This window comes from Aedes aegypti, chromosome 3, assembly GCF_002204515.2.
Source record: "Aedes aegypti strain LVP_AGWG chromosome 3, AaegL5.0 Primary Assembly, whole genome shotgun sequence".
NCBI lineage: Eukaryota > Metazoa > Arthropoda > Insecta > Diptera > Culicidae > Aedes > Aedes aegypti.
Window position 1 is genome coordinate 299,625,474 of NC_035109.1, and position 27,627 is coordinate 299,653,100.

General features: G+C 39.7%; 1 long non-coding RNA gene across 4 annotated transcripts; it reads right to left on the minus strand.

Annotated features, from left to right (window-relative positions):
• Positions 1-5,875: 5,875 nt before the first annotated feature.
• On the minus strand, positions 5,876-27,627 carry LOC110678809. 4 transcript variants are annotated; one of them, XR_002501961.1, is made up of 4 exons: positions 27,272-27,627; positions 26,128-26,627; positions 15,554-16,305; positions 5,876-6,474 (listed from the first exon to the last, which is right to left on the minus strand). It is a non-coding gene; the product is annotated as an uncharacterized LOC110678809 (long non-coding RNA). The 4 variants fall into 4 exon arrangements; XR_002501958.1 differs by having other exon boundaries at positions 27,240-27,627; XR_002501959.1 differs by having other exon boundaries at positions 27,226-27,627.

Below are 27,627 nucleotides of genomic sequence, written 5' to 3' on the forward strand. Positions count from 1 at the left end.
CAATCAAAGAAGAAACAAAGCATCCGATTTCTGCAATATATGAACTTGGATAGGGACATTCTTGTTCGTCCGGGAATAGATGGCGTAAGAAAAAAATGATTTTACGTGGGATTGAGATCTTCATTGCCATTTTCGAGAATTTGTGCACTGAGTAACTCTGTCCATCCCAAAATTGATTCCGGCCGAGTAGATCAAAGAATAAACGATGTACTCTACTTCTGGGGAACCGCTGCGGAAAATTCCATTATTCAATTTGCGCAAATAAAAGTGTCATCAGAAATACTTCAGCCCATTAAGATTGACTCCGAAACAACTTGTGAGCGGCAAACATCAACCCCTTTCTTTGGGTTCTACATCTCGCATCACCACCCCGGAGCGGAACAACACTCGGCGAAGCAGCCAGTAAAAATCACACGCGTCATCCCCATAGGACAGGAGATGAACATAATTGTCAGCCGGGGCAGGACAGAGTACGGAGAATGCGGGGTTCAACAGACCGACCGACCGACCGACCCTTATCAAGCAATTTAGATCGAACCCAGACTCGTCAAGTCTCGAGACCCGATCAGAATTACATGACAAGATTATAACACATTTCTATCAAAAGCAGTTGAGAATACCAGAAATCAATAAAATTTTGTTATCAAGATGGCTTTGTTCTGAAATTGTTATGTTTTTAATAACACATTTATAACAACATTTGTTATATTTTTGACACTGCATTTATGTGTTTGTTGTAAATACATCCAAAATTTTGAACAGTATCACAACTTGTAATAATTTTGTTGTTTTGTAACATCTTTGAAACACATTCTGTAATAATTTTGTATTAATTATAAGAAGATTTGATATGTACATGTTTTACTTATTGCAAACGTTGTTAAAATTTCAGTTATTTTAACTACTAGCGGTACATGTTTTATAACAACCGGTCATATAAAAAATCGTACAAAAAATAGATTTTGTAATGATATTGATTCTTCCGTCAGGTCGGGCCACTATTGGGATGCGGGTGAAAAAGGTCAGACCAAATCAGCAAGCGAAGGTGGAGGAGGGCGCGAGAACAATAACGCTTCCTTTCAATTTGCAAAAGCGTGAAACTGCACTATGAGCTGTTTTCATACTGTCTGGTGGCCAAAATTAGTTATGTCGCGTTTTTTATGTTTATGAAATATGTGACAAAAGTTTTATGTTCGTTTTTAGATTTCTATTATGAATTAATGCACTTTGAGTAATGTATTACATTAATGTCATAGATATTACCGCAAGACTTACTAATGCCACAACGCGCTATCTATAAATGTCAATTGTTGAGCAACAATGCATATGATCCCATTTTTTTCTGTCAACGGTTCTAGACCAAATAAATGAAACATTGAATGCTATTCAAGGGTTCGAATACATGATATTCCTGTACCAAAAAAGCAATATAAAGAAAAAAGAACACTGTTAATGATGGAGTTTCGGAAGCTGTGATTATTATCACAAATAGGATTTCGTTCTACTTCGTCGCAAGCGCTATTATTCGTCGTATCAATCTTAAAATATTCGAACTTACCTACAATACAGATTAATTTTCCACATAATTAAGTAATTATGTGAAAGCTGTTTTAATTCGTCCACTTGTACACAAAAAATGCAATAAAACTGCTGTTTTGCGATGGATAACTTTAGTTCAATTATCCATTTTTTCACCGAAATCATTTTCCGATTTTTGGCCACCTGATTGCTCACAGTGAACTTTGGAGCGGGAGAGGTTCCCCAACTCGCAAGGCTCTTGCTCGGTTTCGGTGTGAGATAAAACGTGATCTGGACAGGAGAAAAATTCTTCCACGAGCAACACGTCGTGCTGCTGCTGCTACTAATAATGGTTGTTCGGTTGGAATATTCTGAATTGGTAATTAACTCGGTTCAGGCGTGGATGATTTGCTTTTCGTTCACCTTGGAATTAATTCTGCATGACATAATTTCCAGCAAGGTAAGGCAAACCAAAGACGCCGTATGTTCCACGAAGAAACGGATACATTGTTTAATGTCTTCATTTCGGTTTATTTTTAGATCGGTGTCCAAATATTGGATCTCGTCAAGTTTATAAATATCGATTATTAATAATATCATGTACATAAAAGGCGTGTGTCTTGGCTTGGAGTTTTGCATACGATTATCGTGCGACCGGGACTACGATACTTCATTATGATTTCAAAAGAAGTAAAAATAGAATGAGATACTAATGATCACTTCAAATCAGTATTAAATTCTGACCTGGATTATTCCTCCAGCTCAGCACATTTTGTTTTTTGTTTTAGAATCTGAGCAAACACTTAAAAGATTTTAATTTAATTTTGTTAACACATGAAAAATCAGGATTCGAGGGGGATCCTGTTCAGGATTCGGGGAGAATCCTGTTCAGGATTCGAGGGAAATACTGTTCAGGATTCAAGGAGAAACCTGTTCAGAATTCGATCCTGTGCAGGATTCAAGGAGAATCCTGTTCACGATTCGAGGGGAATCCTGTTCACGATTCGAGGGGAATCCTGTTCAGGATTCAAGGGGAATCCTGTCCAGGATTCGAGGAGAATCCTGTTCAGAATTTGAGGGGAATCCTGTTCAGGATTCAAGGAGAATCCTGTTCAGGATTCAAGGAGAATCCTGTTCAGGATTCAAGGAGAATTCTGTTCAGGATTCAAGAAGAATCCTGTTCAGGATTCAAGGAGAATCCTGTTCAGGATTCAAGGAGAATCCTGTTCAGGATTCAAGGAGAATCCTGTTCAGGATTCAAGGAGAATCCTGTTCAGGATTCAAGGAGAATCCTGTTCAGGATTCGAAGAGAATCCTGTTCAGGATTCGAAGAGAATCCTGTTCAGGATTCGAAGAGAATTCTGTTCAGGATTCAAGGAGAATCCTGTTCAGGATTCGAAGACAATCCTGTTCAGGATTCGAAGACAATCCTGTTCAGGATTCGAAGACAATCCTGTTCAGGATTCGAAGACAATCCTGTTCAGGATTCGAAGACAATCCTGTTCAGGATTCGAAGAGAACCTGTCAGGATTCGAAGAAAATCCTGTTCAGGATTCTAGAGGAACCCTGTTCAGGATTCTAGAGGAATCCTGTTCAGGATTCTAGAGGAATCCTGTTCAGGATTCTAGAGGAATCCTGTTCAGGATTCTAGAGGAATCCTGTTCAGGATTCTAGAGGAATCCTGTTCAGGATTCTAGAGGAATCCTGTTCAGGATTCTAGAGGAATCCTGTTCAGGATTCTAGATGAATCCTGTTCAAGATTCTAGAGGAATCCAGTTCAGGATTCTAGAGGAATCCAGTTCAGGATTCTAGAGGAATTCTGTTCAGGATTCTAGAGGAATCTTGTTCAGGATTCTAGAGGAATCCTGTTCAGGATTCTACAGGAATCCTGAACAGGATTCTACAGAAATCCTGAACAGGATTCTACAGGAATCCTGTTCAGGATTCTACAGGAATCCTGTTCAGGATTCTACAGGAATCCTGTTCAGGATTCTTCAGGAATCCTGTTCAGGATTCTTCAGGAATCCTGTTCAGGATTCTACAGGAATCCTGTTCAGGATTCTACAGGAATCCTGTTCAGGATTCTACAGGAATCCTGTTCAGGATTCTACAGGAATCCTGTTCAGGATTCTACAGGAATCCTGTTCAGGATTCTACAGGAATCCTATTCAGGATTCTACAGGAATCCTGTTCAGGATTCTACAGGAATCCTGTTCAGGATTCTTCAGGAATTCTGTTCAGGATTCTTCAGGAATCCTGTTCAGGATTCTACAGGAATCCTGATCAGCTATGTTCGCTATGGAGAGCTTTTGTCGCTATTGTACTAATCGTTATAACGAGTTTCGACTGTATTTGCTAGAAACGGTTTCAGGTTAAACAACAAGCCAAAACCCTTGCCCCATGCCACACTGAACTCCATTAAAAGGGTTAACTCGCCTAGCTTTCTGAACCAGCAAGCAACCTTAGCTAGTTTTTTTAAGCGAGGACAGCAGAAAAAAACTCAATGCTAATCGAGTTTTCGTATCTCCAACATCAGCACTTCTGTTCCGAAGTGAAGATCGGGCTTCTACCTCTGGCTGGGGAAAATTTCAAATAAAAACTTCTCCAGCCTTTCCATGATTATGCTTCTGCTCTCAATGGTCCGTTGCGCTTGCAGGGAAAGACACGAACCTTCAGCAGTTGTGGCCAAAGTAGCATCTCCCCATCAACGTATAGTGTTGGACAATATATTTGAAACTTGTTTCAATTTTCCATACAAAATGGTCAACTTTGGAGGGTCAGGTGTCATTTATGTATAGACCGATTTGATTGAAATTATCACAGCACGTCAGACATGACTTGAATTTCAACATATATTTTTGAACAATTTTTCTAATAACGAGTTTAAAAGTAATAACAATTTGACTAAGGTGAATTTTTTGGCAAAAAATTAAGAACTGTTTATCTGAAAATATGAAAGCCCTACAAAAAACTGTCTTGAGCAAGCTTCTTCATTTCGTCTAAATCTGCAACTTTTTTTAATTGAAGTTTTTAAATTATGTCAATTATTGAGATTTGTAAAAAAAAAATCACTTTTGTCACTTCAATTTTGCTTTTCGAAAGTGCTCAACTTTTACATGCTCTAGTTTTTTTTTTCCTTTTAGTGCAATCGTGTTTATTTTTTTTTTGTTCACTCAACTACAAATATATTCAATTTTGTAATAAATAACTTCAAATTTTTAGAAAAGACGTGCAGGGACTTAGAAAAGATTGAAATTTCGTGATTACAAAATTGAACATATTTGTAGTTCTGTGGAAAAAATAGTCAGTTTGATTGCTTGAAATGGAAAAAGTCTAGAGTGTGCCAAAGTTGAGCATTTTGTATTTTAATCGACATGCGCTGATATTATTCAGAACAGCACTGTATGTCTAAAGGACTGTTACCAGTAATTCAAATAGGTTAATAAATAACTCAGATTTACCCCCAGAAATTGACCATATTTAACGGAAAATCGAAAAAGTTGCAAATGTGTTGTCTAATACTATAGATGCAGACTCGCACACAGCCCCATTCAATTTGACGATGATGATGGGGAGAGCGTTGAACAGAAGATAACCTTTGCACGTTTTCTGTGCTGGAGAGGTGGCCCAACATACTATAATATTCTGAAAACGTTATCGCCCGTTCGTTCATCCCGATTTCTTGCATCCCTGGATGCGTGCGTATTAGGGTGTGGCTTGATTTTCGAATGTTCTTGAAACCAACGGATCGTTTACATATTACTAAGAATATTAAAATTAAGGGGGCCTTCCTTAGCCGAGTAGTTCAAGTCCGCGACTTCAAAGCAAAGCCATGCTGAAGGTGTCTAGGCTCGATTTCCGGTTGGTCCACGATCTTTTCGTAATGGAAATTTCCTAGACTTCCCTGGGCATAGAGTATCATCGTACCTGCCACACGATATACAAATGCGAAAATGGAAACTTTGGCAAAGAAACTCTCAGTTATAAACTGTGGAAGTGCTAAGCAGAGAAACATGCTCTGCCTTAGTAAGGATGTAATGCCAAGAAGAAGGAAGAAGGAAACATCAATGTTTGAGTCAAAAAATAAGTAGAGCAAGCGCTCACTTCTATAAAATTTGAATTCGAAATAACGTTTTGAGAACTTTTGAAAAACAAACGCACCCTATATTTTATTGATTAAGGCACAGCGTTGTTCAATCTGCTCTAGATGTGATGAATTGGTGAAAAATTGACGAACGCATCAACAACTCATACCCAACACATTGGGAACCTATTCCAAGCGAGCGTTTGCAGTTCTTATCAGAGCTCGACTTCAGATCATTTGTTTCTGCATGAAGCGCTATCAACTCACCTAGAAAATCCGAATCATACGCCGGAGCACCAGTCGTGCTGGAGAGACTTCTCTTGCCAATGGACAGCACCGCTTCCTCTTCCGCTGCTGCATCAGGACTCCTCCTGGCCGATTCTTCTTCATTCTTGCTTCGGATTCCATAATTAACGACACCATCACTAACAGAACTTTTTTCTTCTCCATCACTATCACGACCACCACCGTCGTCGACGGCGAGCACGCTGCCGCTGAACACGGGCGGCGTGCTAGCACCAACACCACCTGCACCCGGCACCGATTTTTCAATGACATCCGCGGTCGTTGGCTGCAGCGTCGCGACGACAAACAACACCAATCCCAACACTAGCATCATCGTTGCACTTTTTTCACGATACGACGGCGATAGGCCGATTCTATTGCGCTCTCGGCTGCCACTCACAACTGCCGTCGTCGTCTTCTGCTGCATCTGTTGATGCTGCTCCCTTTGGCAGCTATTTTTATTTTCATTCATCGTCACCAGCACCGGCACCGGCAATTCTTCTCGCGGGCACCTATGTCGTAATATTTCACTTCTTGCTGAACAGCGGAACAGACATTCAAAAAACAGCAACAGCCACGATGGGTTTCTGCAAGTAAACGAAAACAAGCGTTGTTAGAAAGGGTGTTCTTGAAAATTTGAGGGCTGTTGGGTTAATAAATATAAAAAATGCTACTGTTAGAATTCAGACAAATTTGATTAAATAATCAACTTATTCAAAATATGTAATTATTCAAAAGGTTTTTCAGCAAGATGATTGTCAAGAAATGTTTGTATTGGTTTCTTAAAAGTAACCAAAAAAAAAACTTTTATATTTTTCGAAACAGCTTTAGTTTGACCTTCCTAGCCAGCTGAGTTCGATGATATCACAATATGGCTTTAGAGGTCCAGGATCAACCTTGTTCTTAATCATAATCTATACATCTGAGAATTCTTAGAGGAAACTTCCAGGAAAAACTCTCTCTGCTTTTCTTGTATTAATATCTCAAAGAATTATCCAAAGCATTCCTCCAAGGAACTCCACTAAATTATTTCATTATTCATTATTACAAGATTTCTGTAGGGATGCCTCCACACATTCAAATTTATTCACCTAACTTTGGTAGAACGGACTACCAAGAATACAAAAGCTGAGAATGCAGCGTTTTAAAACACTCAAAATACCGTATATACAAAACTATAGGCGGACTACCGTGATATAAATAAGGTGGGAACTAAATTTTGAAGGGCTCTACCCCATTTTGCACAATTCCATTTGGCGTAATTCCGTGTGACATAATGCCATTTGGTATAATGGTCATATGGCATAATGGTCATTTGGCATAACGGCCATTTGGCATAATTTGAAGAACACATTTCAAAATATTGTCATTGGATGCGTTTATGACCTGCTTCAACCCCTCTATCTTTAGCTTTATCTTTTAGCGCAAGAAAAAAATTCAAATCACTATAACCTTTTTGTTTCTCGGTATTTTTGCACCATTTTTTCACAAGTTCTCAAAAAACTCTTCTCGTATTAGAATATGTGGCAATATTGATCATTGGTCGTCTGGATCCAGAGATATTCCGAAATTCCTTGGGGGACCGACGCGTAGCCACAACCCACGTATATATCTTAGGCTACAGAATTTTTAACCTATTCGGATATTCACTCTTCGGAATGAGAGTATGTTGTGAAAAAATTAAGTAATTTGTTGCAGCCGTCTTTGAGTAATGGGCTGCAAATCTCGTTAATAAAGATAATAATAATAATAATAACTTTGAGTAATGAGTATTTATGTTGCTGGTACCACGCTGGTCAAATAAAGATCTTGAAAACTTCAAAAAACTCCATATCGTAATTTTCATATATCTCTTAGAATACTTAACCAATTTGTCAGATTTTTTTAGAGTAGCTCCTTATTACCTTGCATTGTATAGCCCACAAATTTATTTTTTTGATAAATTAACGTAAAACAAAATGACCGCCTAAGACATTTTGTATGGAAAATATTGGTTCTCCAAAGAACATTGGAATATCTTCAAAACCGTTAAAACCAGATCACCAATCATCAATATCGACAAAGATTCTCAAACTAGAAGAGTTTTTTGAGAACTTGTGAAAAAATTATGCAAAAACACCGATAAACAAAAAAGTTATCGTGATTTGATTTTTTTTTTTCTAGCGATAAAAAATGAAGCTGCTGGTAGAGGGGTTAATCAAATTTATGTCATCTCTACCTCTAGACCAGTGTTTCCCAAAGTGGGCGAATTCGCCCCCCTGAGGGCGACTTCAAGGCACACGGGTCGATTGTTTTTAAAACGGAAAATGGGGAGCGAAAAGACTAGAAAGGGGGCGAAAATGGGAGAAACTGGAAACAACAATTCACAGCATTTGGGAAAGCCACTCAATTTGATAGAGGATTTGGAGGAGAAAATGAGAGTGTTAAGCATTCCATTTTTTGAGTGTAAGTGTTAATCATTAATCATTTTTCAAGTGTAAGTGTTCACTGTGAATTACAATCTGGTAACAGATTTTTTTCCAAAAGACATTCAGATTCACAGGAATTTTCTGTAGCATTGAAAAAGTTTTTGAAGTGAATATTATGTGATAATTATTAGAAATTTTCAAAAAATGTTTCGAAAATCTAAAACAAAAATTATTTGATAAATAATTTAGTTGGAGAACTTCAGAATTGGGAATCTTATGTTATAATTATGATATTCGGGTTCAATTTTTTTTTGACATTTTGTTACAATCATTTTAATCATCATTATAGCACAAACTGTTTTATGAACAAATTTTAGAAACATATTGGACAGCAAAAATCAGGTAGCGACCTTGAACTTATCAATTACCAAAAACGGTTGAGGCCTTCAGAACTTCAGGAAATTAATCTGAATTTCTATGAATTATATTTTTTTATGTTAGTATTATATTTAGTGAAATTTAAGAAAATATGTCGGATAGATTTGTCGATACAAGAATATAAATGAATATGATAGTAATATATTGATCACAATTTTAGCAAAATGTACCGTTTAATACAAATATGTCATGAATGTAAGGACGGACCTGGTGTAGTGGTTAGAACACACGCCTCTCACTCGAATCCCATCCCTGACATAGTCACTCATGACGTAAAAGTTGCAGTGACGACTTCCTTCGGAAGGGAAGTAAAGCCGTTGGTCCCGAGATGAAACTACACGGGTAGAAATCAGAATCCACAAACAAGATTATGACTCATGATATCATAATTCCAGCGTGTTTTCATCTTATGAAAATACACCATGACTTGGACTCATGATATCATGAGCCAGATTGCCGTAACGCAACACACGCGTTAGGTTTTTGCTGGTTGCTCGGAATCATGATTCAAATGCCAAAAAAACTGAGTCACACATCCGTTTATGATCGACAAAATAAAAATAAATAAAAACAACATACACTGAGAATCGAACCACGAACCTTTCGATTAAGTGTCCTGTATCATACCACACTACCACTGTATCATGTTGAAATCGAGGTGATCGAAACGAATGAGTTGAAGCAAAGCGCACCGCTTAGTATTTTCATCCTGGATGTTACGCTTATGAAGAATCATGATTATGACTCCAGGAACCATGATTTACTTACTTACTTATTTGGCTTTACATCAATTATCTTGATAAAGCCTCGCCAACAATATTTCGCCAATTCCCTCGGTTCATGGCCGCTTCTCTCCATCCTCGACTGTGACCCACGCTCTCCAGGTCCTGGTGTACCTGGTCAATCCACCTAGCTCGCTGCGCCCCACGCCTTCTTGTTCCGACCGGATTCGTGGCGAACACCATCTTTACAGGGTTGTTGTCCGGCATTCTTGCAACATGCCCTGCCCAGCGTATCCTTCCAGCTTTAGCTACCTTCACGATACTGGGTTCGCCGTAGAGTTGAGCGAGCTCGTGGTTCATCCTTCGCCGCCACACGCCGTTGTCCTGCACGCCGCCGAAGATCGTCCTTAGCACTCGACGTTCGAAAACCCCAAGAGCTTGCAAGTCCTCCTCGAGCATAGTCCACGCCTCATGCCCATAGAGGACTACCGGTCTTATGAGCGTTTTGTACATCGTGCATTTGGTGCGGGGGTGAATCTTTCTTGACCGCAGTTTCTTCTGGAGCCCATAGTAGGCACGACTTCCGCTGATGATGCGCCTCCGTATTTCCCGACTAACATTGTTGTCAGCCGTCAACAAGGATCCGAGGTAGACGAACTCGTCCACCACCTCGAAGGTATCCCCGTCTATCGTAACACTGCTTCCTAGGCGGGCCCTGTCGCGCTCAGTTCCGCCAACCAGCATGTACTTTGTTTTCGACGCATTCACCATTAGCCCGACTCTTGTTGCTTCGCGTTTCAGGCGGGTGAACAAATCTGCCACCGTTTAAAATTTTCTCCCAATAATATCCATGTCGTCCGCGAAGCAAACAAATTGTCCGGATCTCGTGAAAATCGTGCCTCGACTGTTAAGTCCGGCTCTCCGCATGACACCTTCAAGCGCAATATTGAACAACAGGCACGAAAGTCCGTCGCCCTGTCGTAGTCCCCGCCGAGACTCGAACGAACTGGAGTGTTCGCCCGAGATCTTCACGCAGTTTTGCACACCGTCCATCGTTGCTCTGATAAATCTTGTGAGCTTCCCGGGAAAGCTGTTCTCGTCCATGATTTTCCATAGCTCTATGCGGTCGATACTATCGTATGCCGCCTTGAAATCGATGAACAAATGGTGTGTAGGGACCTGGTACTCACGGCATTTCTGGAGGATTTGCCGCACGGAAAAGATCTGGTCCGTTGTCGAGCGGCCGTCGATGAAACCTGCTTGATAACTTCCCACGAACTCGTTTGCTATAGGTGATAGACGACGGAAGAGAATCTGGGATAGCACTTTATAGGCGGCGTTTAGGATGGTGATTGCACGATAATTTTCACACTCCAGTTTGTCGCCCTTTTTGTAGATAGGGCATATAACGCCTTGCTTCCACTCCTCCGGTAGCTGTTCCGTTTCCCAGATTCTGACTATCAGCCGATGCAGACAAGCGGCCAACCTGTCCGGGCCCATCTTGATGAGTTCGGCTCCGATACCATCCTTGCCAGCGGCTTTGTTGTTCTTGAGCTGTTGAATGGCATCCTTAACTTCCCCCATCGTGGGAGCTGGTTGATTTCCGCTGTCCGCTGTGCTGACGTAGCCATCGCCTTCGCTTTCCTGACCTTCTGTGCCTGTGTTCTCTGCGCCATTCAGGTGTTCATCGTAGTGCTGCTTCCACCTTTCGATCACCTCGCGTCCGTCCGTCAAGATGCTCCCATCCTTATCCCGGCACATCTCAGCTCGCGGCACGAAGCCTTTGCGGGATGTGTTGAGCTTCTGATAGAACTTCCGCGTTTCTTGAGAACGGTACAGCAACTCCATCTCTTGGCATTCCACCTCTTCCAGGCGGCGCTTTTTGTCCCGGAATAGGCGGGTTTGCTGTTTCCGCTTCAGTCTGTATCGTTCCACGTTTTGCCGCGTACCATGCTGCAGCATTGCAGCCCGCGCTGCATTCTTCTCCTCTAAAACCTCTTGGCACTCCTCGTCAAACCAATCGTTTCTTGAGCTCCGTTCCACATATCCGACAACGCTTTCGGCAGCGTCGTTAATGGCTGCTTTGACTGTCCTCCAGCAGTCCTCAAGAGGGGCCCTATCGAGCTCGCCTTCATCCGGCAACGCTGCCTCAAGATGCTGCGCGTACGCATTGGCGACATCCGGTTGTTTCAGCCGCTCGAGATTGTACCGGGGCGGGCGTCGGTACCGTACATTGTTGATGACGGATAGTTTTGGGCGCAGTTTCACCATCAACAGGTAGTGGTCGGAGTCAATGTTGGCGCCACGATAGGTTCTGACGTCGGTTATGTCGGAGAAGTGCCGTCCATCGATCAAAACGTGGTCGATTTGCGATTCTGTCTGCTGAGGTGATCTCCAGGTGTACCGATACGGGAGGCTGTGCTGGAAATAGGTGCTACGAATGGCCATGTTCTTGGAGGCGGCAAAATCTATCAGTCGTAGGCCGTTCTCGTTCGTCAGCCGGTGGGCGCTGAACTTTCCAATCGTCGGTCTGAACTCCTCCTCCTGGCCAACCTGAGCGTTCAAATCTCCTATGATGATCTTGACGTCGTGGCTTGGGCAGCGGTCGTACTCGCGTTCGAGCTGCGCGTAAAATGCGTCCTTGTCATCATCAGTGCTTCCGGAGTGTGGGCTATGCACGTTGATTATGCTAAAGTTAAAGAATCGGCCTTTGATTCTTAACTTGCACATTCGTTCATTGATCGGCCACCACCCGATCACGCGCCTCTGCATATCACCCATCACTATAAAAGCTGTTCCCAGCTCGCGTGTGTTGCCGCAGCTCTGGTAGATGGTATGATTACCTCTAAACGTTCGCACCAATGCTCCTGTCCAGCACACCTCCTGCAGCGCTACGATGTCGAAACCGCGGGTCTTCAGTACATCGGAGAGTATGCGAGTACTTCCAATGAAGTTGAGAGATTTGCAGTTCCACGTACCGAGTTTCCAATCGCTAGTCCATTTTCGTCGCTGTGGTCTTTGCCGATTGTTCCGGTCCGTATTCTCTCGTTGACGTTCCTGTGCTGATGTGGAACCATGATTTGTGATCCTGATATTATGACCTAACCAATTTATGAATTTCATGATTTGGTGATCAGATTTTTATCCGTGTACAGAAAAAAATAAAATATTTCATGAACACATCAGGGGGGCGATTCCAAAAATATATCGGCTTCAAGGGGGTGAAAGTTAAAAAAGTTTGGGAAACACTGCTCTAGACAATACAATTGATACACGCCTGAGTACTGACCGGCGCTTTCCAAGTCATACTTGATGCTATGAGCACTTACTTGGGCTTATTCTACGAGAAGGGTGAGGTGAGAGATGTCGGTCGCCTATAGCGAGGTGACAATACTCGACTCGAATTAAGCGACTCATCGTGCAAATCAAATGGGGACTCACCTCACTCGAGTCGAGCAGTGTGTCTTCACTAGACCAAGAATTTTCTCCTCATGTCACTCGTAGAATAAGCCTAACTTATTCGTATGGCTTCATTAACGAGAGTAATTTGAGATGTATACTATTTGACGCCGAGAGACCTTCCTTAGCCGAGTGGTTAGAGTCCGCGGCTACAAAGCAAAACCATGCTGAAGGTGTTAGGGTTCGATTCCCGGTCGGATCTTTTCGTAATGGAAATTTCCTTGACTTCCCAGGGCATAGAGTATCATCTACCTGTCACACGATATACGAATGCGAAAATGGCAATATAGGCAAAGAAAGCTCTCAGTTAATAAGCTGAGAAGCAGGCTTTGTCCCAGTGGGGACGTTAATGCCAAGAAAAAGAAGCTATTCCATTTCATTTTTCTTGATAAAATTACACGCTTTTCTACTCGTCTAACAAAACAGGTTGAAGAGTAAATAAGTTCCTCTTCTACTAAATTTGGGCGTATGAATCAGAAAATGTGGTCAATATGCTTACAACTAGTGTACTTGACCATTTATTGCAATATTGAACTATGGTATTTAGCATTATACGCCGAAGTAAGCACGTTTTTCAATAATAAACAGTTCTATGATTGAAAAACGATCCTTGTGATGCTGTATGATTCCAAAAATGAGTTCAGTTCGTCACAGTTAAGCTTACAAAACATTTCCAGGGTGTCTACTCATTTGCAGAATTGAAGTCCCCTGACCGTATTTACGATGAGATTGATGTGCAGCTATTACAGTTCATATTTTGCTATGTGGTTATTTCAGGGATCCATCCTTTCGTATTCCATCCAGCAACCATGATTACAGAAATGAACTACTAGGAGATTTTTATTCTCGAAACAGTGTCCAAGAAAGATTACCACTGCTAACAATATTTTCTTACGCAAACTTCTGAGAAAATCCGTTCAGCTATTTTTGAATTCCTATTCCTAGAAATTCCAAGAAGTTCCTTTAGAGTTCCCAAACTTAGGTGTTGTGACATTTATAATTCCGGTCCAAGCATATTTTCTCTTAATTTTTTTTGTGTTTTGTTTTTAATTTGTGGCACATATTTATATTTTAACTTAAATTTTGGATGAACTATATTTTTGTTTTATATTTCTACATACATGTCTGGTGTAAGACATTCTCTACCATATGATTACAACAGAAGTGTAACAGATTTTAGTAATTAGTTAGCACGTATGCTAGGTTGGCGGTGGTGTGTGTAATCGTTGCTATGTATCCTTTGATTGTTTTGTCTTACCGCATTTGAAGGACACTTAGTGAAGATTTGCACCTCAATAATAGCCTATTTTTAGTACATTAGTTAAAACAATAGTTCAATGATTGTAATAAAAAAGACGAAAAACATGTAACGAATTTGAAAGAAAATTAAATTATTAACCCATTACGCGTGATAAAGATGGATAAATTATGGGTGGAATAATGAAAAAAATCCACGTGCTCGGCAAGGATTCGAACCCAGGTTTCTTGTATGCTAGATGAGCGCTTTACCAAAAAAGCTACCGAGCCACTTGGTGACCCAATAAGAAGTTACAAGTGATTACAAGTTTCGAATTCAAAACCCCACAGATAACGCAGATCCTTTTCATTACCCATATCCATCCATCTCATGTATAATACACACGCGCGCAGAGCGAGTGCGATTTTTTTTTCTTCATAAATTCATCCATAATCATCCATAATATCTTTACCACGCGTAATGAGTTAATTAATTTAAAAACAATGCGAATTGGATTACCGAACAGCTCAATATAAGCGCCAATTTGAAAGTAGTTTTACTCAACATGTACGGCGAGAATGATGTGCCGCGAAAACGACGCGATAGTATGTGATAGTTTCCTTATTTAAAATTCCCATGTTTGGAAGTTTGTATCTAAGCTTCTGCTGGTCAAACTTGGCTGAAATGACAATCTACAAAAAACCTGATATAAATTCCACCATTTTTTGAAAAGTTTCAGAGGGTCGTTCAGAGACGTAAGTAAGTAATGAAGATATTTTAATTTAATTTTAAAATGGTATGTTGTGAGTGTTTGGTTTGCTTTCTATAGTTTCTCACTTACATAAGATAGCTATTCAAGTTTGCCGAACTTACCAGCCACCTACAACCATTGGTTGCTGAATGACACCTGGTTATCCCACACAATGTTACTCCGCTGATCAATGACACCCCGTTTCACAGTATTAACTTTAGTCACCGACTGCGTATGTCAATATTATTAGACGAAATCTCGCATAACTTATGATCTCGCCCTAAAAGCCATCGGTAACCGAGTGAGTAGCTCGTCATTTTTAAGCATGAATGGACCAAAATTAAAACTATCACCATTGGGAGATAGAAGAGAATCAATCAATTCGTTTGCTTAGAAAACAACAAGCTAATCACTTGGTGAATGTTGTTGATCTCATTATCTTCTCATCTATTATGGTTTATGACACAATGATGCACAATAAGACGAGTATTATTGATATAGGTGATGTAAAATGTTGTATGATATACAAGACTTAATGTAAATTGAATGAGTTGCATAATAGATCAATGAGACAACGTACGTTACGTCATTATGACACCAAAAAGCGTTATATGATAAATCCAAAAATTATAAATGGCAAATAATAATTACATGTTCCAATCGTCCAGATTTTTCCGAGAACAGCCTTCAAGGTGAGTTTTTTTTTCTTCGCTACTACCCCTTCCACTTCCTTTTATGGGACACGTTCACTTTTATGATTGCGCGCACGTCCTCTTCACTATGCGGCACAAAAATATCTCTTCTTCGTTCTCTTGCGATTTGATCTTCCGTGAACCTTATTCTTCTAGGTCACCTGAACCCACAGAACCAGATTCCTGTGGTGCGAGGCGAACACTCAAGAATCCGCACTCGAACGAGATCTGTCCGCAGGAGCCCACAATTTCGCGCATCAAAACAGCAACAATTTTTTTCTTCATTTCAAATTTTCCGTATTCTTATTCACACCAACACATATTGCAGATGTGGCGCAGCTATAGACACTGTTGGTACTGTAGCTGCTAACTGCCGGCGATAAGCACATACTATTTATCTCTTCTTTTATTGGTTTCACTTGTTTATCTTTTCCTTCGCGATGTCTTCACAGATTTTGAATCACAAATATCTCTACACTTCTACAGAATAACCTGGCGGCGTCAGCGAGGATACATGTGTAGCCACCACTTGGACAGAATATACGGAGATTTTCTCTGTTTTGCTTCGTTGCCGGTTGCGCTGGTCTTCCTTGACGATATATGTAGGTAAGGTATCTCTTCGACCACGTTCGCTTTTTCGCAGTATGAAGTAATAACAATAATCTAGAATCAGCGATCCGTCTGTTCGTTGGTGCGCTCCTGAGGTGATACCTGAATCGAATGTACAAAATGGAATTATTCGATTGCATTTGTTGAGGTATCGGGTTCTTCAGATTGATTGCCAATAACGTGAGTGGTTCAGGAGAGCGATAAATTCAATGTCTCTTATTGCTTGTCATGGTAGATTGAAAACTTGCTTAGCTCAGTCGCAGGGGGCACCAAACCTTAAATGAATTTCCTTGGATATGAGTGTGCAATTTGTAAAGACATAATAACAAGCACCATCCTAAGCAGAAAAGAAATATCATTTCGTATAGAGCTGATTGTGCAATTTATCTGTATTAGCAATGCATACACAATACTGACGCTCGCCATATAGAATTCTTATGCGAACTAAACGAACAAACGTTCTTGCCTTATTCAAAAACAATCGTAACGTAGTGTCAAAATCTTTGAATTCCTGGAGTTCAAGGATTCGTCAGAGACTCAAAGTTTTCTAAATTCTTAAAAGTTATGAATGCAAAATATCAGTTTTTATCTAAATTGTTCATGTTCTATAAGGTTTTGATTAAAATCCTTTGATTTTTCCAAGAAATTGCAGTCTTGAATCTCTTCCCTAATATTGTGCATTGTCAATTTGCGTAATCCGTCAATAGGATAGAAGAATCTTTTCATAGCTCTGGAAGTTAGATCACACCAAGTTCTTCTTCTTCTACTTCTTCTTCTTGGCATTACGTCCTCATTGGGACAGAGACTGCTTCTCAGCTTCTTATGAGCTCGTAAGAGCACTTCCACGGTTATTGAGCTTTCTTTGCCAAAGTTGCCATTTTTTGCATTCGTATATCGTGTTGCTGGTACTATGATACTCTATGCCCAGGGAAGTCTAGGAAATTTCCATTATGAAAAGATCCTGGACCGACCGGGACTAGAACCCAGACACCTTCAGCATGACTTTGCTTTATAGCCACGGACTCTAACCACTAAGGAAGCTAAGGAAGGCCCCAGTATTCGTTATGAAACCAGTAACGTACTGATCCAGTATACGTGGTTTAATCGTTTGCAGAGCATCGTTCTCGTTTTTTGACGACTTGTTAGCTCGTCTTTTCTAGATTTCTTTCAGAGCCTTTTCAGCAGACTGGACTCTCATCATCCTCAAGGCCTTCTGTTAACTTACGACAACTTTTACTGCGTATTTTGTACGTTCTGATTTGTTAATACACGTTGATTATGTCCTTTATGTACACATTAAGCATTCTTCTTGTCATCCATTAACCTTGTGTTTCCACTTAATAGAGCTTCTTGGCTATAGCCTATAATGTTGATTTTGGTTTGAACGTTGAACTTTGAAACCTTAGACCTCTTTGAAGTCCATGTTTTTCACCTTATGTACTTTCTGGGGTCTTTTTCTACGATACTGGCGATCATTGCAGTTTTTTGACTTTCGCAAATGTGTTTGCATTCTCACCTTCTGATTTTTCATATGAAGAATGAACATTATTTTTTGGAGAATTCTTTATATTGTTGCCATCAATCTGGGACAAAATTCAGATTCTCGATTCAGTCCCTTTTTGGGTTGCATTTGTGAAACTATAATTTAGCACCAGCCCTTCAAAGTTTATATGGGGCTTACTATGGGAAAACCTACATTTACAGTGAATAATCGCCAATTTTACGCTTAAGAACATTGCCGACGACTGCGAAGAAATCTGACACTTGTGGAACTTTTTCCATTTGCTATCTTAGTTATTTTTCACCACCTGGTTTCTTGATGACTGATTTTTTTTATTTAATCATTTATTCATGCGCCATGAGGCATTAAGGATGTTCTTTTGAATGTCTTTGACATATTCATGATCATTTCCTAATATTCTGACTTAACGATTAAGCTCGATTTTGTTGGAACAGAGCAACCAAAACAGATTCTACCAGTGGAACACCCGTCCTCTCACTCAACGCAACGGGACTTTCGCGTACAAAAGAAGAGGAAGTGATACCGTAATACTTTAACAATAATATATTTAAGAACTTAAACGCATATAAAACATAAGCAACTTGCCTACAGAGCGTAACAAAAACACTGTTGTGATCGCACAAACAAAAACTTCAGTGAGGGGTCGAACACTTCCTACTTTACACACGACTAGCTTCTGAGGGTCAGAAACTATTCTACTTCCAATACTCCTCCTTAGTGTCGATCCCTCTCATTATATAACAGCTCCTCCTAAATCAAAGCATAGTTAAATCTCCTCCTGAATCCAACGTTTCTTAAATCTATTATCTCGTTCAAATACTAAAGCAATTCACTCAGAATGCAAATTCAAACTAATTGATGTTTAATTCATCCTTGCCTCACGATGAACAACGAACCTTTTCTCTCACCAACCAGTACAACCTCGTCTCCTTTCATTATTCTGCATCCACTAGTTGTGAAACATACTGCAAATCCCTCATCGAGCATACAACTTACTGTTAAAACATTTGCTTGCATCTTTGGTACGTACAACACATCCTTAAGTTTTACTTCTGTTTTCCGTCCATTTCTATCAACTCCAATGAATCTACCTTTACCTCTGCCGTTCACATTTACCTTCCGTCCATCAGCTAGCATAACTTGATCTCTACAGCTCCTTGCTTGTTGTAGAAAACCCCTGTCTCCGGTCATGTGCCTCGTACATCCGCTGTCAATAATCCAACCATCGAAGTTTTCATTGTGCTGAGTTGAACTTGTAAAACAAACTGGTCTGCCATCATTTCCGCTAGCGCAGGAATCATTTCTTGATGCATCCTTTCTTCACGTCGCTGTCTTTCCAATTGAACTCGCCTAGCCGCTGCTAATTTCTCACAGTCTCGACGAATGTGTCCTTCCTCTTGGCAGTAGAAATATACACGTTTTATATAACTTCCGCCACTTCCGAGGCTCATACGTTGCATTGCCGCCCCAACTTTCATTGCTTGTTCACCATGCTCCTTTTCACTTTCACATCTCCGGCGCCACTCATCCAAAAGTTTTCCTTTGACGTATTCCATTTTCATATCGCGTTCAGGATGCCCTTCCAGTGCCGTTATCAACGGATTATACGAACATGGCAAACTGGACAGCATATTTACCACGATCCAATGTTCCTCCAGTTTTTCTCCCATACCGAGAAGCTTATGCACGAGTCCAGATACTTCGGCCAAATGCTTTGACATATCTCCTCCTTCAGTCAGTCGTATCGAGCATAGCTTACGCAAAACGTGGATTTTGTTTGTGAGAGATCCGCGGTCATGATACCCTTTTAGCATCGTCCACATCTCGTTGGCAGTTGTTGCATTTATAACATGGGACAATTGTCCATCGTCAAGAGCAAGTCCAATTGTCGCTCGCGCAGAACCATCTTTCTCGATCCACGTCGCAGTGGCGTTATCCGGTTTTGGCTCACTAACCACCGACCACAAACCTTCTTTCACCAACAGCAGTTCCATCCGGAACTTCCAGCTAGACCAGTTATTATTATTCAGTCGCTCCAACAACACTTTTGCTTCAGCCATTTCGAAATCTGGTCTAATTAACTCGCTTTCACCTAATAAAACTTCAGTTCACGAACTCAACAGTCTGAACAATCACTACCAAAAGTCCGAGCAAATATTTACACTTTCACTAGTAGTCAAAAACGAACTTCCTCTATCACTCCTTTCTTTTCGATCCAGGGGCCATAACCTGTTGGAACAGAACAACCAAAACAGATTCTACCAGTGGAACACCCGTCCTCTCACTCAACGCAACGGGACTTTCGCGTACAAAAGAAGAGGAAGTGATACCGTAATACTTTAACAATAATATATTTAAGAACTTAAACGCATATAAAACATAAGCAACTTGCCTACAGAGCGTAACAAAAACACTGTTGTGATCGCACAAACAAAAACTTCAGTGAGGGGTCGAACACTTCCTACTTTATACGACTAGCTTCTGAGGGTCAGACACTATTCTACTTCCAATAGATTTGTATAACTTGTAAGCTATCATTGCAGTAAGCCTTGTAAGCCTAAGTTCTACTTTTTTCATTACATCAACGTTTTTGAAGCAACAAAACTTAAAATTAAATTATATGTTTGAGAATTCTTTATATTGTTACCAGCCTTTTCAAGCAACTATTCTCCTCCGCCGTGAGCAGCGTAGCCGCATTCAGACGCAACGTGCAAGTTATGAAAGCAATCGTACCATTGCAACTTAAGCATCTTGAGATTCATGATGGAAGGTATTACCTCAAAATCAGTTGGGTTCTAGCAGAGCCGTAGCGTGGTCTCATGGCGCCCTTGGCGAACCGACATTTGAGCGCCCTTTGTTTGAAGCTCAAGTTGTTTTGTTTTTTGTTTTTTAATATTTTAAGAATACATTATATTACCTTAACACTCAAAATTCTAGCGCGACTTCTGTAAAAATGGTTCATCAAAATCCTCAATGGTCATGATAATGCTGTTTAATGAAACTTTGAATTGTCATGTCTACCTATCTTAAGTGATGTTAATTATTTTACCTTTTGACTTGGTACCTTTTATCTGTTCGTACCTACGGTATTTCTGAGCTATAAGTACTGGCTGCAGTTAGTGCAGAAGAGAGACTTCCCGAACTGTGGACTTATTAACATATTATTTTATTCTTTATTTACAGGATATAAAATGAATACAAACATTGGATTATTGGATAAGTAAAAGTCATACACAATTTACCAAATTTTATTCTTGGAAGGACTGTCTGATAGCCCGGAAGTTATGAAATTTTCTAATACATTTCCTGTTATATGGCTAGACATGAATCTGCAGAAACCACTGAGAACTATTGAAATATCAGTATAGTGTATATTCCCAAAGAAATGCTTGTAGACAATTGCTGACCCGTATATTTTTGCTTAAGTTTCTTAACTTCTTGTCGATGTTTTTTGAATGCATTCTATCAATACGACTGCAGAAAATTTTAAGAACATTCTTACGAGAAAAATAGTATTATGGCTTTTCATTTCTGTTCTCATTTCAATGTCAATTAATTCTCTAATAACCTGGTTCGGAATGTTGTGAGAATTGTGCTGAATATTCGATCTGATTCTTGAATAAGATGCCATTCGACCCAGGGTCATGTGAGGAAAACCTCCAAAACTGACAAGGTATTCTACTTAAAATGTTGTCAAAAACTCGCATGCTATTCTGTCAAAATCCCACATATAACTATGTGGAAATTTAAACCAAGATTTTGTAATGGACATCATGCTCTGGTTTGTGTGAGAATATGGGTTAATATTATGTGGAATCCTACTGCTTCAATCTGAATCAGCTCGGAATCCAATTATAGTCGAAATCTACCCCAATTACCGTTGAAAGGCACTTAACTGAAGATATAGTAGATTAACTGACCAAACTTTATTATTTTAAGCTCTCTTCTTGTGCACAAAATACTTAGATTAGAATTTCACTGTTGTTCGTGACTTCCTTTGAAAGATTTGTGCATTTAAAGTTTTGATTCAATATTTCATGTGAGCAACATTTTTTCAAATTCTTATTTTACACCATATTTTTTCTGATGCTACGTCTTAGCATGGAACGGAGCCTGCTTATCAGATAAATGATGGGTGTGACTCGTTCTGTGTTCTGTGGTTTATTGGAATGAGCAACCAAACAATCGAGGTAAAACAATCGATTTAGAAAAAGTCTGCACTGGAATATTTAAGCAGAGACTAGTTTTATTTCTACATGCTAAAAAAACTTTACGTCATGTTCAATAAAACTAAACTAAGTGGTAATCTTATGAGCACTTCCACAGTTTTTAATGAAAGCTCTACTTGCCAATTGACCATTTTTGCATTTGAATTTGATATCGGGTGGCAAGCACGAGTATACTCTTTGCCCAGAAGAACCGGGGTTTTGAACTAACAACCCTCATTATAGCTGCGCGTGTTTCACTATGACTATCTAGGTCCCACAATTTGCATTGTTATGTTTAGGGTTTTTTACCTGTCTCTTTGAGAAACGCCCTTACTAAATATGTCTCTTCTAAAATTGTACAAAGTATTGCCAATGTTTCTTCCAAAATTATACAAAGTCACACATTTTGGCGCCCCCTAAAGGCTGGCGCCCTTGGCGGGTGCCAACCTGGCCAATAGCACGCTACGGCACTGGGTTCTAGACTAGTCTAGTCTAGTCGTGTGTACTCATATACAGTCAGTAGAAGTAAGTGGGACGAAGGTGCCATATCACTATGGGGGACCCCCATACAACTAGGCGGTAAAAAATAGTTTTTTAGTTTTATTGCATTTTTTCATTTGTTTTTAATAAGGCTAAATTTGTAAAATAAGAGCATCACGGGACACCTCCACTACTTCTCCCCCCTTGCGTAATTTCAACGTTTTATATGAAATGGATGCGTTTCTATTCATTCTATGTAGAGTTTTCGGCATATTTGGTACAAAGGTGGAGAAGGGGGAGAGGTGTTGTGAGGATTGTCACAGCAAGCAATGGTTGATTGAATTGGGGATATCCAACAGAACCATCCGTTCTCCAAGATTTCAATAAAACTAAATCTGCAAAATCTAAACCATTGATATCTAGATACTTTTCAAGATCATTTTCAATAACTTTACAAATTCTTTGAGCTGTAAGTTCCATCAGTGCTTGTAATTTTGCTTTACATAATTTTCGATCCCGATTGTTCAATTGAATCTTGAGTGCACATATTCTTTGCGCATCTCTAATGACATCGTAAGGTGGATATCGTGATGGACTATCAAATTGCATCAATTCGTATTGGCTTTTACTCAATCCAAGTTCAATCATGAATCCAAATGCTTTGAATTGTTGAAAATCGGTTGACAATTACACTGACACAACTGAAAAAGTATCAGCATAATTTCTGTATGACAACGCATATAGTGATACTGTTAGGATCAATATGAAATATGCGGACTGAGTTTTATCACTTTGAAGTTGCGAACTGCAATGTCACCATGGCTGTCAAAACAAATGACGGGCTACATAGCCTTAATTGATTGTCCGACATTTCCCTGAAAACCATTTGCCGAAATGCAATTTCCTCGAATGACGTTTTCCCGAATGAACTATTTCTCCGAAAACTGTTTTCCCAAATGTACCATTTCCCCGAAAAAGTCGTACTGTAATTGACATACTGAAAGTTATTCATGATACTGCTGTCGAAAGGTATTTAACGTGCTAGCTGATGTTAGATTAGATACAAATTGATTAATTTAATATAATATCCAGGTGTTTTAACTTTTAAGTAACAGATGTTCAATATAATGTGCCTTCGTGCATTAGACTCAAAGCAAATTAGATTTTTAGTGATAGCCTGATAAAAAAGCGAGTACATGATAGGCAGTTTCATTGGAAGCGATATTTTTGGAGTAAAGATATTTGGCTTATGAACATTTGACCGAATGAACATTCGGCTTAGTTTTGCCTTCTTCTAATAATATGCTGTTCTTTATATTTACACTGTTTCAATATTTAGTGGCATATAGCACATAATATTTCAATTTGAATATTATTTTCTTTTAATAATAGGCTGTTCTTGCACTCTCTCTGTTTACATTATTCGCAAAAATGACTTATTCGGCCAAACGTCCTCATGTCATAGAGACTTTAAAAAGACAACATGCTTTTTTAATAGTTTTTTGACAATGAATATTAATTTTCCAGATAAAAATCTTTTTTTTATGTCTTTAACATTTTTGCCCGATCTTCACTTTTCCCAAAATGTTCCTAAATGAGTCATCTAGTCGAGAACGTCAAATACAGTGAGCATGTTGGTAATCAATACTGGAAATGCTAATAATCACTAATTAAATAGAAAAAAAGCTTGTTTACAAAAAAAAACAATTAAGGTGAAGGTGAATCGAAGCCAGACCTCAATGTTCAAGAGCACAAATCTGGAGAACCAAACATCCATTTAAGCTGAAAACTTAATCGACTGGTCAAAAAAAAAACGTGAGTGAAATTCGAATCTGCTTCAGCTGCGATCAGCTGGTTTTTTGTTTACCATGAGCTTTTGACGTTTCGCGAACGGAGTGACTGTTCGATCACAAAGAAAAATGTTAAGCTCTGTTTACTCTTCTGTTTCGGTTACATGCACACTTTTAGCTGTCAGTCCTATCGCGGAAAGTCCTCATGGATAGCCTTATATATTTCTCGCATAACTTATTATCTCGCCCTAAAAGACATTGGTAACCTAGTGTGTAGGTCGTTGTTTTTATGCAAATGTATCGACCAAAATAAAAACTATCACCACTGGGAGATAGAGGAGAAACTGGTCTTCATCGTATCGTTGATAAATAACGTGTCAATCCACTCGTATGCTTAATATTGGGTGTTTTAAAATTGTTTTGATTAAATTGATAATTCATAAGCATGATTTCGCAACGACATGTTACCCCAATTAGACTCAACGATTATCACAGTCCAATAAGGCTATCCATGAGGACTTTCCGCGATAGGACTGACAGCTAAAAGTGTGCATGTAACCGAAACAGAAGAGTAAACAGAGCATGCTAGTGTTACCAGAGCTTAACATTTGTGATAAGCCTTTTCATGTGACAGATCCGTCTATGCATTTGTTTACATCGGTGGAGGACTGGTGCTAACACGAGGCTGTCATTTCCATGGAAGAACTGTCAAAAAGCTTCCCGATCAGCTGATTTCAAACGTCTTGTGAATAGGCCTATTGAACTCCGTTCGCGAAACGTCAAAAGCTCATGGTAAACAAAAAACCAGCTGATCGCAGCTGTCTCATGGATTGCCTTATATAATTTATCGCAAAATTACGCACAGCAAGGTCCGTTTAATCGGGTAAGATAACTGACAAACTGTCAGAACGCTGAAAGAACCTATCTCATGACAGACCTTTCTTGTATACATTTGTGTTGCGAAATCGTGTGCGAGATTCGTCTGTGATAAAAAGAAATTTGGGGTGAATCTAAATGGGTGTAAATGTCGCAATAACAATTGTATACTCTTGGTACTTTCTTGGTTATCAATGGCTGCTAGGGCGAAATCATAAATTAAGCAAGATTTCATGATAAAGCTGAAAAAATGAGTTTATTTTATCTCTAACAGCGATATTTGTGGACTTCCCATTACAAACCGTTGACCTCTCAACAGCAGAAGATTATAGCTTTCCATATGTCCGCTCTTCCGACGTAAATGACTCTTCAACAGCTTTAATCTTAATTACAACTCATATTGGTTATTGGTAAACGATATCTAAACCCATTATTTATCAGTTCGAGTGATAATCGTCTTTTCAAACATCTTCTGAAGACACAACAACATTGCAATTGGACAGAACGAATTATGATTTGATGCATGTTTTCCTGGTTTAAATAACAAGTCATTCAGATGTTTTCCCTAGTGCTGCCTTCACCCCTCAGCCGCTCTAGGACTGTCGAACAACATAGCTACTACCCACCTCCATTAGCATGCTTTTTCTGAATGGGCTGTTTCGACTGTTGGGCACTTTTCGTTCTAAAAAACAGTTTCATTGCACTCAACATTCTTTTTCAAATGCAAGATACATCGATTCAATTCGCGTTAATGAAATACTTTCAGCTGTTTCCATTTTATTGAACTTCATAAAATTGATAAACTGCCTTCTCCATTCACTTCCCCCGAACGTTGACAAACGCTCCATTCATCGATGTGCATCGAAATACCTATACCGATGAAACGTTATCAGCATGTGCAAGCAAACAAGCCCAAATTGAATTGAATGCCTTTGTCATGTTACTCTGCAAACAACATTGGTAAAATTCGACCAACAATCAATCTGAAACGCGATGGCAGATGTATTTTTTATGCACGTGACAACATCAAACCCTATCTCCGCCTCACCTTCAGTCGTGTCAGCAGCGATTCTCCAAGTTCACGCCTTTGCACAGTTCGTCACTATCCGCACCTGGGTCTGCTTTCGCCGGTTTCGCAGTCGTCAGAATTTTAGACACACCATTCGTTTGATGGGAACAACAATCATAAAAAACACACCGCCAAGGCGCGTAGAAACTACACCGATACGCACATTGAAATTCAAATCATCACCATATCCCTATAGATTCATCACGAAACCGCGACACGACGGTACTGACCTGAGACACCTTACTGAGACGTCTCCATACACACTCATTCCATTTCCTGTTTTCGTTTCGAACTTCTCAAGACTGCGCTCTTCTTCGGTATAATTACGATTCCACCGACCGTCTCTCGCCGAATGATGGTCACAGAGACAATATCAATTTCTACACGGAACACTGTGAGACAACCGCTTGGTTAAATGGCGTGGTGGCGGTATAAGTAAAACCGCGGCGAAGACGATTGATACCAATCGTATATGTACTCTGCGTGTAACCAACAGAATATGTATTAGGTTATTTATCGTAAGCAATTGACTCTGAACGTCGGCCAGATGGACCGTACATGTTGGGATACTGATGCTGCTGCACAGAAGAATGGGTTTCAGAAGCAGATTCGAAAGTGAATTGGATTCTTTGTACGGTTTGCTACATATTTCTTGTCAAAATTTCACTTGATTTTTAAACGTGGTGAATGAAATCATTCATCATGCATGATTGTTATTCATACCGAATCAGAGGTAAAGATTTACTCATAAATTTGAACTAAAATATGCAGGATGAATTTAAATAAATTTCAGGATTCAGGGGCGAACTCGTCATGGGCGAAAAGGTATTATAATAAAGGTAATAATAATAATAAATTTGATTTATGAGCTTCTGCGAATCTCAGACAATTTTAATCTACCAGAATTATGTAAGCAATAAGCAATAAATAAATAAGTAAATTGATGAAATTTACATTTTCCTAATTTCATCCGAAAATTATCAAAAATTTTGATTAAAATCCATATGAAATCCACTTTCTATCACAATTTTCAAAAACCACTCCACTGTGCCTCATCAGTATCCTTTTCCCCTATACCCTGCTCAACCGACTTCGCAGATCAAAATTCTTGCACAACATTCACCTCACGACCTCCACCTTTAACCGGATCCAAAACCACACCAATCTCGGCGAAACCGCGAACCCAGAACTTGTCTGGTCACTTTTGCTTCGATCACTTTTAATTTTCTTCTTCCATGGTCGCCTCCCTCCAAGTCTTCTTCCCCCAAACAAGCAATAACAAATTCGTTCATACGCCAATGGGATGCTGTTTGGCTGATCCTCCTCAGCTGGTGCAAACACCTATAGTGGCCACTTCTTCTTCTTCTACTTCTTGCTCACCGTTGTCTTTGCTTCACACAATGTCCCTTTGGCAAAGCTGAAAAAATCCGTCCGGATCAAACGCGACGCACGTCCGACCGACACGAGTTCTCGACACAG